This window comes from Arachis ipaensis, chromosome B08 (assembly GCF_000816755.2).
Source record: "Arachis ipaensis cultivar K30076 chromosome B08, Araip1.1, whole genome shotgun sequence".
Lineage (NCBI taxonomy): Eukaryota > Viridiplantae > Streptophyta > Magnoliopsida > Fabales > Fabaceae > Arachis > Arachis ipaensis.
This window is the reverse complement of record NC_029792.2, coordinates 92,474,910-92,488,891: the sequence shown is the minus strand read 5'-3', so window position 1 is coordinate 92,488,891 and position 13,982 is coordinate 92,474,910. Positions and strand designations below refer to the sequence as shown.

The 13,982-nt window shown below is 35.8% G+C and overlaps 1 long non-coding RNA gene across 1 annotated transcript; it reads left to right on the top strand.

The window, feature by feature from the left end:
- Positions 5,566-9,369, top strand: LOC107614296. The gene is made up of 3 exons (XR_001614378.2): positions 5,566-6,197; positions 6,316-6,528; positions 9,302-9,369. It is a non-coding gene; the product is annotated as an uncharacterized LOC107614296 (long non-coding RNA).

Here is a 13,982-nt window from a genome sequence, read left to right as displayed (position 1 = left end):
GGCTATTACCTTCCATTGTTGAATCTTTGTCCTCATCTGACGAGTCGTGAATCTCAGATGGTTCAGATCCGAATAGTACCATAACATCAGGTGATGAGGTGTCACTGTTGCTGCTGTACTTTAGATGAAATGCTCTTTCTATGTTGTGCAATGTATTTTGGATAATCGGTCCCGCACATAAAAGTTTTTATCCGGAACAATTTTAATTGGTTGGTTCATTTCATTGCACAGTGAAATAAAAAAAATATTCCAAAATCCGCATAGGTAAACTGTATAGTAGTCCCTCTCCCAACAAAATAGAAATTTCTAATATGCTCTGGTGGACGAAATTGTGTTCCATGTTCTTTGTACTTGTGTGAGAGTAACAATATATAATTGTATTGAATCCTCATTGTGGCTCTATGTGTGGACACAACTCCGTTCAACTGACCAGCAAGTGCACTGGGTCGTCCAAGTAATACCTTACGTGAGTAAGGGTCGAATCCCACGGAGATTGTTGGTATGAAGCAAGCTATGGTCACCTTGTAAATCTCAGTCAGGCAGATATAAAGTGATAATGGAGTTTTCGAAATTTAATAATAGAATAGGGATAGAGATACTTCCGTGACCAGCTTATCCCAAGAGTTCAGGCTGTCTTTAGGTTGAGAATCCAACCATAATCTAGCTCTGTCTCTTACAGCAAAAGGGAAAAGCATGAGCCTGTAGACTTCAGGATCGATTCCATTAGTCTTAACAGTATCACATATCTGCAAGAATTCAGTTAAGAACTGAAAATAGAACACTATGAATGCATGATATTTTCGAAAAATGCAAGATGCATATGCAAGTGACACCAAACTTATAATGTGACTCAAGACTCAAACAAGAAACACAAAATATTTTTGATTTTTATGATTTTCTAATTTTTTTGGATTTTTTCGAAAAATTAATTAAAAAAAGAAAAATAAGGATTCCAAAATTTTTAATATGAATTCCAGGAATCTTGCCATGTTAGTCTAAAGCTTCAGTCCAGGAATTAGACATGGCTCACTAGCCAGCCAAGCTTTCAAAGAAAGCTCCAGTCCAAAACACTAGACATGGCCAATGGCCAGCCAAGCTTCAGCAAACATATGAATGTAATTCATTCAATTTTAATCCAAAACCTCAATCCAAAAGAATTTAGACATGGCTTTACAGCCAGCCAGGCTTTAGCATGCATCATGAAACACTAGAATTCATTCTTAAAAATCTTGAATAAAGTTTTTTTTTTGAAAACATTTTTATTATTTTTTTTTCGAAAACAGATGAGAGATTTTTGAAAATATTTTTGAAAGATTTTTGAAAATAAAACGAAAAAAAAATTACCTAATCTGAGCAACAAGATGAACCGTCAGTTGTCCAAACTCGAACAATCCCCGGCAACGGCGCCAAAAACTTGGTGGACGAAATTGTGTTCCATGTTCTTTGTACTTGTGTGAGAGTAACAATATATAATTGTAAAATACCTGAAATCACAGAAAAACACACAAACTCATAGTAAAGTCCAGAAATGTGAATTTAACATAAAAACTAATGAAAACATCCCTATTAGTAACTAGATCCTACTAAAAACATACTAAAAACAATGCCAAAAAGCGTATAAATTATCCGCTCATCATGCTCAAATGAACCCTTAGTTATGACCTTCTGTTTAGTTTAACTTTCTAGATCTAACACTAGGAAATTATCCCACTAATCAATTGCATAGCATGAGGACTCTAATTGGTGGCCATAAATTTCTACAAAACGTGGTGGCAAAGCTCTGACTCCCAATATTGCATATTACATCTAAAATTAAATGTTACTCCTCACAAGCTATTTAAAACACAAGACATAATATTATATGCAACTCCGCTAAAGAGACAATGAAGAATCTCTATAATGTATATAATGGGCTGGTTGTGTAGCCCAATATGGTTAATTAGTAAACATTAGACCATTAATCAACCTAAATTCAAAAAATAACAAGTAGGTTAATTCTCAAAATCAACCATCCAACCTTAATTATAACCCCCCTTTTTCACCCCCACCCCTTCATCTCTCATAAAGGCACCAATCTACCCCATTCTCAACCGAACGTCCATCCCCATCGAAGAGCAGATTCTGCCGCAGTCAACTGGCCTCTCTTGCACGCATTGCAGCCTGCGTAACACGCCTCTCCTCCCTAATGTCGGCCTTCTTCCCATCGCTGGTCTCCATCTCATCCGTTGGTGTCACCGTTCAAGCCCCCCGTCGTCGTTTTCGTTGCGCATTCTGGTGAGTGGCTCATCCCTTTCTTCGGCGGCGGCAACCATCCTTGTGGTCCCGTTCTCCTTTTATCTCGTCCTTGAGGTTTACAGCGAACACCTTGGCCATTTTTGCTGCAACGGCATCAACTCCCCCTGCTAATAAGGTTGGTTAGTGAATATGCTTACCTGATGAATTTGATTTTGCTTGTAACTAGATGTTCATGCGTATAATTTGTTGCTGGGTCTGTTCAGGTTGTTTTCCTAATTTAGAACACCATGGTAGGGATTTGAATTTTTTTGGAATCGTATTATTTAAGTTAATGCTATTGATGGCTACGTTGATGCTGTCTTTAGCGCAGAAAATTTTGTTGAAACTCGAATTAGTAAGGACAGTGGTCCTGGTCGGCTATGTTGTCGTTTGTATGCTATGTCACTTTAATTTGTGGAATGTATCGACCTTTAATTGATAGGAGATGGATGGTTACTTTTACAATTACCTGGATGGTTGGTTTTCAAGCAATTGATTTATCTTTATTTTGTTTTTTCTTGGCTTGTTTGAATCATGTAGATTTTGTTAATTATGATTTTGTTAGGTAAGATTTTGTTTCAATCATGGTTAGGAATAGTTACTAATTGTAATGCTCTAGGATCACATTTAATTGATTTTGATTTTTTTTCATGCTTATCAAGTTAAGTGTACGGCATCTCTTTTGGTAGTTTGTGATAATTCATCTATTAAGCTAACATGCTTGTGTTGCTTGTAGAAGTAAATGACTCGTGTTTATTTGATTTGATTAATATCATGATTTTCATATGCTTGTATGCCATCTATATTGTTGTGCTGGTTTGCGTTTTTTTTACTTTCTTCATTCTTTCATGACTTAATAGTTCATATATGTTTTGTTGTTCAGTGTTATTTCATGTGTTTTTTCCTTATTTTCACAACAATTTCGCAGATTGGTCTTTGAGTCCTTTTGAAGCCTTTATTAAGTTCAATTATGTATTTTTGTATTATTACTTTCATTTTCTGAACTCAGTAATTTTTTTAAGAACCGCATAATAGAAGTAGTTTTCTAGGTGTTTGTAGCAGCCTACAAGTGCTGATGGGCGAATACGACGCATTGTGCACTTATGATTATCTTGATGCGGCCCTATTTGAGCTGATTTAATTAATGCACATAAGACATATGGTTACTTTAAAATTTATTTGGATGGTTGTGTTTAACTCAAGTGATGGGGATATTTTTTTTTTTGCATTTTGTTTGATTTTTAGAATCATGATTTTTCTATATACTTATTAATAGCAATTGGGCATATTGGTTTTTTTTTTTCGTCATTTTAAAGCTACAATTAAGCTAGCATTTGTGTATGTCTTTCTTAGATTGTTTAATGAACTCGTAATTTTGTCATGAATCACGCGAATTTAGGAGTCTTGTTGGTGTTTATAGTGGACAACTAGTGTTGGTGGTCGATTGTGACACATTGTGCGCTTATTGATATTGTGATGGGTCCTGAATTGTGCTGATTTAACGAGTTGACATAAGTCAGATGGTTACTTAAACATGTATCTAGATGGTTGACTTTCAATAAAGCGTTTAGGTTTTTTGGATGCATTTGTATTTCCTTCTTTGAACCACGCTTTAAAGGAAGAATTTCGATGGTAACCATTTGGTTGGATTCTAAAGTATTAACAAATAGTAAATGAAGACAAAATCATGTCGCATTTGATCCTTAGTGTAAGAATTTTGTTACCCATGATTAAATTTGATGCTTTGCTCTTGTGCTTTACATGGTTGTAACTGGAATAAATACTTGCATTAGATTGCGGATAACCTATTGCTTTATTCACTATTAACAGGGTTCCAACTGAACAGGTTTTGACACTATAGAAGAAAATACATATGGGCAAGAAGGTAATATACTGTGCACGAGTTGAAACAAGCACATTTGGATTTGACTATAATGTGATGCTTATTTTTTTCTGACAGAAATTAATTGAGACGCATTGCTCAGCTTGCTATATAAACAATTTTTTTCACTTGGAACAACATAATGAGAACGCGAAGTTGGCCGAGATCGAGGCTAGCAGTTTTAATTTCCTGAGGCGGATACCATTTTGGCATGTGAAGCAAACCATCATGCTTCAACTTGCACGGGCCTATGATTTTGAAACAAACACATTGAAGGTGGATGTAGGCGACATTTGCGTTAACGCCAAGTTGATCGACAAGGTTCTCGGCATACCTTTTGGAGGTCAGTAGCATTTCTTTATGATGTGACATATATTGTGCGTGTTTGTTTGATTTGAGTTTTCTCTATGCAATTTGTAATTAATTACTCCATCATGTGTCATTAATGTAAGCGATGACATCCCTGAACTTGACAAAAAGAATGCAGCACACATTGCAATTAAGAGACAATTCTAGAAGAAGATGACCACGTAATTGCGAAACTTTGTCTATGGCTATCCGATGGAAACCGAGGAACAGAGGATGGCCTTCAGACGACACTTTATCCTTGTCGTCTTGAAAATGTCCTTGTGCCCAACAAGTCAACAAACCATTTCCCCTTGGCATATCCCTCCTATACTAGATGTCTCAAATCCAAGAAGATTCAACTGGCCATACAAGATATTGAAGTGGTTAAAAGTGGCGAAAAAAATTTTCAAACCTAAAATCATGAAATGTGCGGCAGATGCATGTTCGTGTTACCGGTATGTTAAATGGTTAAAGTCATGTTAACGTGAACATACGACTTATTCTACAACTCTTGAGCTATGAATTTTTTTTATCCAGGTATTATACTTTCAACGATTGAAACACTGTCCGTTAGCTGCATGTTAAGCACCGGAGCCATGGGTGGCTGCATGGACTGTTGATGAACTTGATAAGAAGGCCAACAGTGTTGTCTCCCAGGTATTATCCATAGCAATTTCATATTTAGAGTAAAATTAATACAAATGGTAGTTATGGTGTTAATGATGCATGTGTAACATCCCGCATTTTTGAAAACCTAAATATAAATAAATTGTGATTTTATCTTGTTAAGTTTAAATTTTATAATTTTAGAAATTATTTTGTTAGAAATAATTAAATAGATTCGGAGATAGTTTTATTTTGAATCAATTAATATTTTTAAGTAATTTTATATATTTAAATCTAAATTTTCTCTTTTATTTTAAATATTATGTAAAATTCGTATGTTAATCGTATATGTTTTATTGTAATTTTAATCTATGTTTTTTATTTTTACGTATCATTATTATGTAACACGTATACTCCTCACCCAATTAGTCACACACACATATACGGTACACTAACCCCTCCCTTATTCCTCCACACTTCTTTTCTCCCCACCATTCATTCACGGATGAACACCCTCCACACAAATAAACTTATCAACACAGAGAAGAAAGAAATCAGAGAAAACAAGGAAAGGGAGATCGAGAGAGAGCGAGACGCATAGGGAAGAGGGGAAGGGGGAAGCAGCGCCGGTGGGTAACACAAGCAGCGTCGCTGCTGTTGCTGTCATATAGGAGAGTGTGGGAGAAGTGGAGGGCAAGAGGGAGAAGGATGGTGCGCTGTTGGAGCCATATCACCGCCGTTCCTCACTGTCACCGCCGCGTTTCACCGCCGTCGTTAAACTTCCATCGCCATCGCGACTGTTCAACCCGCCATCAGGGAGAGGCACTTCCATCGAACCCTAGCCATCACTATCGCCTCTGCACGCAAAGAAGGGGCTGGTGTCACTGTTGCCACTGTTGCCGTCGATTTGGAGTTGCCATAGACACAGTTGTTTCTACTTCTAGTGCTCATTCTTTTGACTGTTGGAGTTGCTGTGGAATGGAGCCACTGGTGGGGAGTTGCTGCTGCCGGAACCACCGGGAAGGATTGCTGGGAATCACTGCTGCCCTGTTTTCGCTCTAATTAGGATTAACATCCATTGGCCTGGGTTAGCCTTTTCTCCTTATTTCTGCTCCAATTGCACGCCCTATTCTGCCAATTTCTTATTAAACTGCTTGTTCTTGTTTTAATTCAACTTTGGCCTGTGCTCCGTTTTAAATTACCAGAGCTGTTTCTGCCTTTCGATTCCGTTGAATTTGAAATCTTCATTTCACTGCAACCATGGTCATTGTTGTGGAAGCTAATGCTACTGTTGTCCCAGTTGTGCTGAGATGCAGTGCCGCTGCTTTCTTGGCTGAAATGGTTGCGTGACTAATAGGGGTCTAGCCAGCTGTCTCGCCGCAATTCTGTCTCCGGTTTCTTGTAATTGCGACATCGAGGTAGGGGGTTTAAAATGATTTTAATTTAGGAATGCCAACAAGGTTTACCGAATAACTGCAAATAGTATTAATAGCTGTGAGTAATTAATTGATTATATGAATGCTGGATTGTGATTGCAATTGTGCTTGTTGCTGTGATTGAATTGATTGTAATTATGTATGGTAGATGATTGAATTATTGATTGTTGGTTGTTGAAATGGTTGTTTGGTATATTGCTATGGCTGTGAAAGTGACTGGAGATTAGTAGAGGATTGTGGTTTTGACTGATTATGTATAAATGGTTGAAACTAAGATAATCATTTGATATATTTGATACTGGATTGAGAATTGTTGAAGAATTAGGGCCTAAAAGACTAAACTATTATTAAGAATCTGGTTTTCAAAATAGAATGGTTACTTTGAGGACGGCCTAGTAATTTTCTAGTGATCGAAATGGTATGAGTTTAAAATATGAGTAAACTTTAACAAGTGTAGTTGTTAGGATTTAAATTTGAAGGTTTTGTATTAACTAAAGATTTAGTTATGATTTTTCAAAGTTAAGCCATAAAATCTGATTTTCTGCATTATCTTTAACTGAAAACAGTAACTTTGAAAGACTGTAACTAATTCTGTGATGATCAGAATTGCGTTGAACTAAGTCCTGGTTAAACTTGGGAATAATTGGGACTGAATTGGAGAGTTTGAGATCTTTTCATTAAATATAAGATTTATGGTGAATTTTTGAGTAATGGTTGTGGGATCTGATTTTTACTGCAGAATTTTTGGAACAGCAGTAATTTTTTGGCTCTGCTGTGAATGTTACAAATTGAATTTTGAAGCGAAACCAATTTTAAATGAAACTTTAGTCCTATTATTTTAATTTCGTAAAATTTCAGAATGGTTGAACTTGCGGTTTAAAAGATACAAATTTTTGAAATACGATGCATTATGCAGTAAAGGCCAGATTCTGTTTTCTTAAATCAGTAACTTTGAGAGTTTATAACTTTTGAACCTGGTTGGATATCGAGGTGCAACCAATTGGAAGTGAAAATTAAGTATGTTTAGCATATGTGACTTAAATTTCAGGGCTATCCATGTTTTAATGAGTAAGTTATGGGACTTGGAAGAAGATAAGTTCATTAAGTTTTAAAACAGAATTCTGCAGAAAATTAGTCAAATTCTAGGTTATATAACTTCTTCATTAAAAATGATATTGACCTGGGACCAATTGGAAAAGAAATCTGGATGATCAAAGTTAAACTATATTAATTTTTAAAGTCATTGGATTTAACTTGGATTTTATATTGAATTTTGAATATCACATGCTGCTGCTGTTCTTCTGGTTTTAAGGCACTACAGAGCAGTCACAGTTTTGCTTATATTCCCGAAGCTAGAGTCAGCAAAAAATTGTGATTTTTGGTTTAATAGAAAGCTTAATCCGAGACGATCACATGGATATAAGGTTTGCATAATTCCGAATTCGTTTGATATTTTAAAAATAAAATTGAAATTAGATTGCCGATGTTGTTTTGGTGATTACTTGGATATGGAATTTAAGAAAATAGATTTTCTATACTATTATCAAATGTTTTTGAGAATATATTGTTGTGGAAATGGCTGATAGGAGGTTGGTGAAATGTTGAGAAAGAAGGACCCGAAATGGTGGCTAAGTCCTATTTTTAGAGGAAATTATGTCCAAATTTTTATAAAAGTATAAGGATTTAATTAAAATAAATTTAAGGCTCGATGATAACTTCACTGATTCTTTTAAGAAAAGATTATTTGGTATATGAGATTGTTGGCAAGGGCGTGGGTCTTGTCCCGCTTGCGTACTTGCAATATGAAAGAAAAAGGAAAGAGTAAAGTACTTATTGTATGATTATCTGTTGCTTGAGGCAACCCAAAAGATATTTGTTTATTTGTTTGTTGCTTGAAGCAACCCAAGAGATGTTTGTTTGTTGCTTGAGGCAACCTAAGAGATATTGTTTGCTTATTTGTTACTTAAATGTAACCCAAGAGATAATATTTATTTATCTGTTGCTTAAAGCAACCCAAGAGTTTCTGTAGGAAAACTAGGATACCTACAACAATTTTTCGTTCCCAAGAGTATATTTCCTGCGAGTAGAAAGTAGAGGCTATCTCAATAGAGCTGATAATAATTATATGCGCATTTATTTGAACGGAAAATCGTATTCGGGAAATCGTGAACTCGTGACCGTATAAATGTCGGGAATGTAGGTGCTAACCGACACATGAGCTCATGGCCTGCACTAGGACTAGACATTCATCATATGCATCTATGTGATATTGTTTGAGTGTGTATATTGTAATTGGTTTGCCTAAGTGAATAATTCTGTTTAATTGCTGATTGCTATACTTGATGTAATTGCTCTTGATTGTGTTTGAACCTCATTACCTGTGTTTGTAACTGATTGTTTAGATTGTAGTGATTGGATGTTGATTGAGTTGTTTGGGCCTGAGGCCGTGACTGGTACGTTTGAGGTCTAGTTCTGTATAAAGTATCTGACTGGTTCAGCATAGACTTAATGAACCTATGCTTGGAACAGGTTGGTCATTCATACAGTCTAGGAAACTTTTAAGAGTTTTATTAAGAAAATATGGGTCTAGGATTTTGAAGAATTAACTAATACTTTTAAAAAAAGGTTAATTTTCTTTTAGATGTCTCTAAATGAAATTAACTATTTGCGCTTTATTCTTTACTTTCACGGCATTCTCGACCTCTATTGAGAACATGTGGTTTAGTTCTCACCCCCAAATTTTCCACCCTTTCAGTGACAGGTTTGAAGACGCAATTTGAAGCTGCGAGCGATCAGTAGGCTTTCTTTATGGTTTTAATTGCTTTCATAGAGTCCCCTCGTTATTATCCTTTGAGATTTTATTTTACATAGAGGGGTAGGTTTAGTATATTGTATTTGAGTTTTATTTGGTTTCTTTTGTGTAAGAATTATTATCAATAATATTTACATGATTATTATTATTTGTAAATGTTTGAATTATGACTTTAATGAATAAAAAACAAAATTTTCTGGAATTTTCTTAAAACTGAAATGCGAACTCGATACAAAGGTTTGATAATTAAGTAGTTAATACTAGAGAAGGTTACATAATGTTCTTTCTAGTGGAAATACCCAGGCTTAAGCAAGGTATTTTGTTGGACGGGACGTTACAGCATGCATATGTTCCCGTGGTGTCTTGTGTATGTCACTATGTAATTTGTCCGTCATTGTTCACATAGGGAATGTTTTGCCCAAAATGGGAATGGGCTAGGGTTATGAACTTAGAATCTAGAATCTGATGATCGAGTCGATTCCATGATTCTAAGTTCATTCCATACCGGACCATACTGGAATATGGTTATATACATTCTCATTATAAGAAAGGGGTCATTCGAGCGTATCTAAATAGATATTATGTTTTCATATAATAGATTCCTGCGTCGTTCCGTTCCATTTAGGATTAGGAATAGGCGTAATCGGACCTGCTTTTTACATATCTATCACTATTTTGGAACCTATTCACCTATTTGGGCTTCTATTGAATCGAGAAATAGGTTTGATTGTCCATCTTTTTTATAGAATATATAAGATATCCTACGGATAATTCAAATTGAACCAATTGGATGTCCGACTCGGGCCTATATGACATGACCGATCAATAAAAATACTTTAACACTCCACCTTTGTCATATATTCCATACATTACACTAGCTAGATATCATATTCATGGAATACGGTTCACTTTCAAGATGCCTTGGTGGTGAAATGGTAGACACGGGAGACTCAAAATCTCGTGCTAAAGAGCGTAGAGGTTCGAGTCCCCTTCAAGGCAAAATATTAATATCTCTTATTGAATTGGAATAAGTTCGGCAACGCATCACAAAATCTTGGTGATCTTTTCTATCTAATGAATGGGGAGTTCGTCTTGAAATTGTCTGCCCTGCACCCCCCGAGATATGCTTCAACAGGAATCACACAGGGATAGATTGATACAATAGAAACAAGATAAGTTCAAATAAAATAAGGATTTTAAAAGTTGTATTTGATTTTTTTTATTTTTCCAAATTTTAATTATTATTATATATATTATCTATTTAATATATTTATTTCATTTAATTTTTTTAAATATATTCATAATTTAATATATAAAATATTATATATATTCATAAAAAGCAATATTTTCTATTTTAATAATTCTAATATTATATTTTATTAATATATTATTTATTAATATATTAGAATATATATATTTTATATGTACAAAAATATACAATAAAGATTTTGACAATAAATAAAGATTGTACAAATTTTAAAGAACAAAATATTTGTTATGCTTAATATCTTTAGTTTGGTCTGAAAGAACAAGCTGCAATTGGGTAAAGAACCTAAGGAACGAGCAAGTAGGAAAGTCACAAAAGAAGAAGCAAGTCATAGATGTTCACATTCCAAACCCGCAGAAGGAGGTGGAAAGAGGGCACGGAAAACCGGCACACCACCCAAGGTACATACGTACTTCATTTTCTTGAAAGCTAGGGTGTGATATCTTTATTTAGGTAGAATACTTTGATGTTGCATTTTTTATTATGTCGCTGCGAACGTGGTGCCAGGTTCATTTACTTGTATGAAATTTTACCTTTTGTGCGCTTCAATTCTATTAATCTTTTGTGGACATCTACATGGGTATGGTTACTTTTTTCTATTGAATCAAGCAGTTTGGGAAGGACAAGGATAGAAATTAACGGCACTGAAAGTCCTCAAAAGAAGCTCAATCTTCCCGAAGCAAGGGTGATCCTCTAGAAAAAAGATGTAGAGGTGCAAAAGGTGAGCTCCGTTCATTAAAACCCACTGTGGTAGTATACGTGTTGTTCATTTTAGTATGTATGCGAGTGGTTATACCTATTATTCTGTGAATGACCATCTTGGCACTATAGCCACGAGTGTTGTGGTTATACATATCAATCATCTCCATCACAGTTGTTGTTTTTTACATGTTTTGGGTTTCCAAGTTTGCTTATATGTGTATGTTTCGTGCCTGTTCGATGTGTACATCACAGGAAAGTAGGACTGGTACAAGGAGAAAGTTGCCTATTGTGAGAAGCCGATCGTGCAGAGGCAACAAAACATCAAGGACAGCAGAGTCTTACTCAAAATGCAGGGAAACACCTATGATTGCTCTCGACTCCGATGATAAAGATTATGTGTCACTTGTCAAGAGAAGGCATTGAGTATTCTAACAGATGGGACCACCACATGATGACTTCCTGGCAGAGGCCAAGTTTAATGTAAAAAATGAAGGCGCTGACGAGGATTCAGCCGGGCACAAGAAAGCAGATCTATGTACGCTGTCCTCTGCACTTGTGCAGCTTATTGGATACAATTTTGACAGGCAAGTTGTGTGTAGTTAAGTTTGTTATCATTGTCTTTTGTGGTCATGTTGTGATTAGAGGCCTTGGCAAGCATAACCGGTTGTTTTATCTAACATCAGTTTGAATTCATTACAGTGAATTTGACGTATCGATAATGTAGTGTTTGGAGTTTGAAGAAACTTTGGCAAACATTGAACAAGGGCGATAGACAAGGCCCGTTAGCATGGAGCCCTTTCAAACAATGATCCAAAGTATTCTCGCTATCAGACTCCGAGTCCGGCGAAACCCAGCTTCTCACTAGAGTTGACTCAACTTGAGAAGATGCCAACCCCGTCCCCAGGATCTACAATCCATACGAGGCTTAAGAATATAAGGAAGGGCGAGCATATGGAGAAACAATTGAGAGGATGCATACTGAACTCCTCACTCGATAAAGACCAACATTTGACAGTCTATGAAGGATGGGAACATCTAGTACTTCAAAAGAAGGACCTATGGACATTGAAAGCTCGTAGTTGGGTTAACAACAGCATACGTATGTAAACTAAATCATTCATTTTTATTCACTTCATTGCTACCATATTTAAGTTTCTTTTTGCATACTCTTCCGTGTAGATCATTCAATAGATGTGCTACACGTTTAACGAGTCACAATCGTCAAGATTCAAGCATGACTTCTACTGCATGTATCCAGGAATATTGGTATTTTGACCTTAGTATTGTACAAAATTCTTTAGTGCTTGTGGGTATACTAAATGCTTTTGGTTCTCTTGGAAATAGTCACATGGAAGCATAATCTAGAGTCTTTTTACGACGGGCCAAGTCAGGTGTATGTGGGGTTTGGTTCAAGCTTTGGTGAAGATAGTAGGTTCTTTGACAAAGTTAAAGCAGTCAAAAGAAAATGGGTGTGATAGAATCCTAATTTGCTAGTTTACTTTCCTCCATATCTTAGACGAGTTGTTAAATCTTGGTCCATGGTTGTTGGTTTTGACTGGTTGTTTACCTTGTAAGGTGTATGCATTTGTTGGTCATATGAATATCATGACGCTTTGTTGTTGGAATCTTGATCCACACGAACTACAGGTTCAGTGACGTGTATAAAATAAGATGTTTCTACTGTGATCAATGTATGTCATCGTTGTCTATTTTTTTTTGCCGCTGTGGTTAATTCCTATGTGTTGGATGGGCCATTGGTGGTTATACGATTTTGAGGTGCCAACAAAGCGGATTGTGATACTAGACAACTTGCATTCTGTATTGCTTGGTGATGAATGGACTAAACTCGATGCATATGCGGTAACATGATGCATTCCTTCTATCCCCTCAACATTTGTAATACACTAGTATATAATTCCGTGCTGATTAAGGACATGTCTAGAGTGGCCATCCCAGGATATGTTCGGACTACAGATGGCCCGCCTCTTTTGTATGCCAGTGTTCCCAAGTAGCCAAACAAGTGAGTAAAATTTAAAGCACAAATAATTTCTAACATGTATCAAACTTGCTATATCATGGTTGTCATCTTTATTACACCAATTTTTTTTCTTCTCTATAGCTTTGATTATGGCATCTACGTTATAAAATTCATGGAGAGTTGGACTGAAGATCGCAAATTTTATGATGTATGAATTACAACACATATATTTCTCATGATTAAAACCTCTAACACGTTATTGACTTCATCATATAGGATATTCTTAGATCATTCAGATTGAAGTTGATGTTAGACATTGTCTGTGACCCCCAAAATGCATTGATTGATCAGGTAATTTCAATTTTGGAAGACAAAGTTGAACCTGGATGCCGCAACATACCACGAAACAAGCATAAGGAAGTGACTTCACCATTCACAGCACCCAGCACGAGAACGTTGATACAACGGGTCGAAGGATCATCGCATGTTAAAAATGTCTACAAGAGGAAAAAGTAGCATAATTTAGTTTATTTACTACATTATAGTTACTTATTGAACTTATTTACTAGTTGGAGTCTTGAGGTTTTGTTTATGAGAGTTGATGAGGACTAACATTTGTCTTGCTCATTCATTTTTTGAACTTGGCTGAATGTGTTGGTAGAATATATTTCAATCAT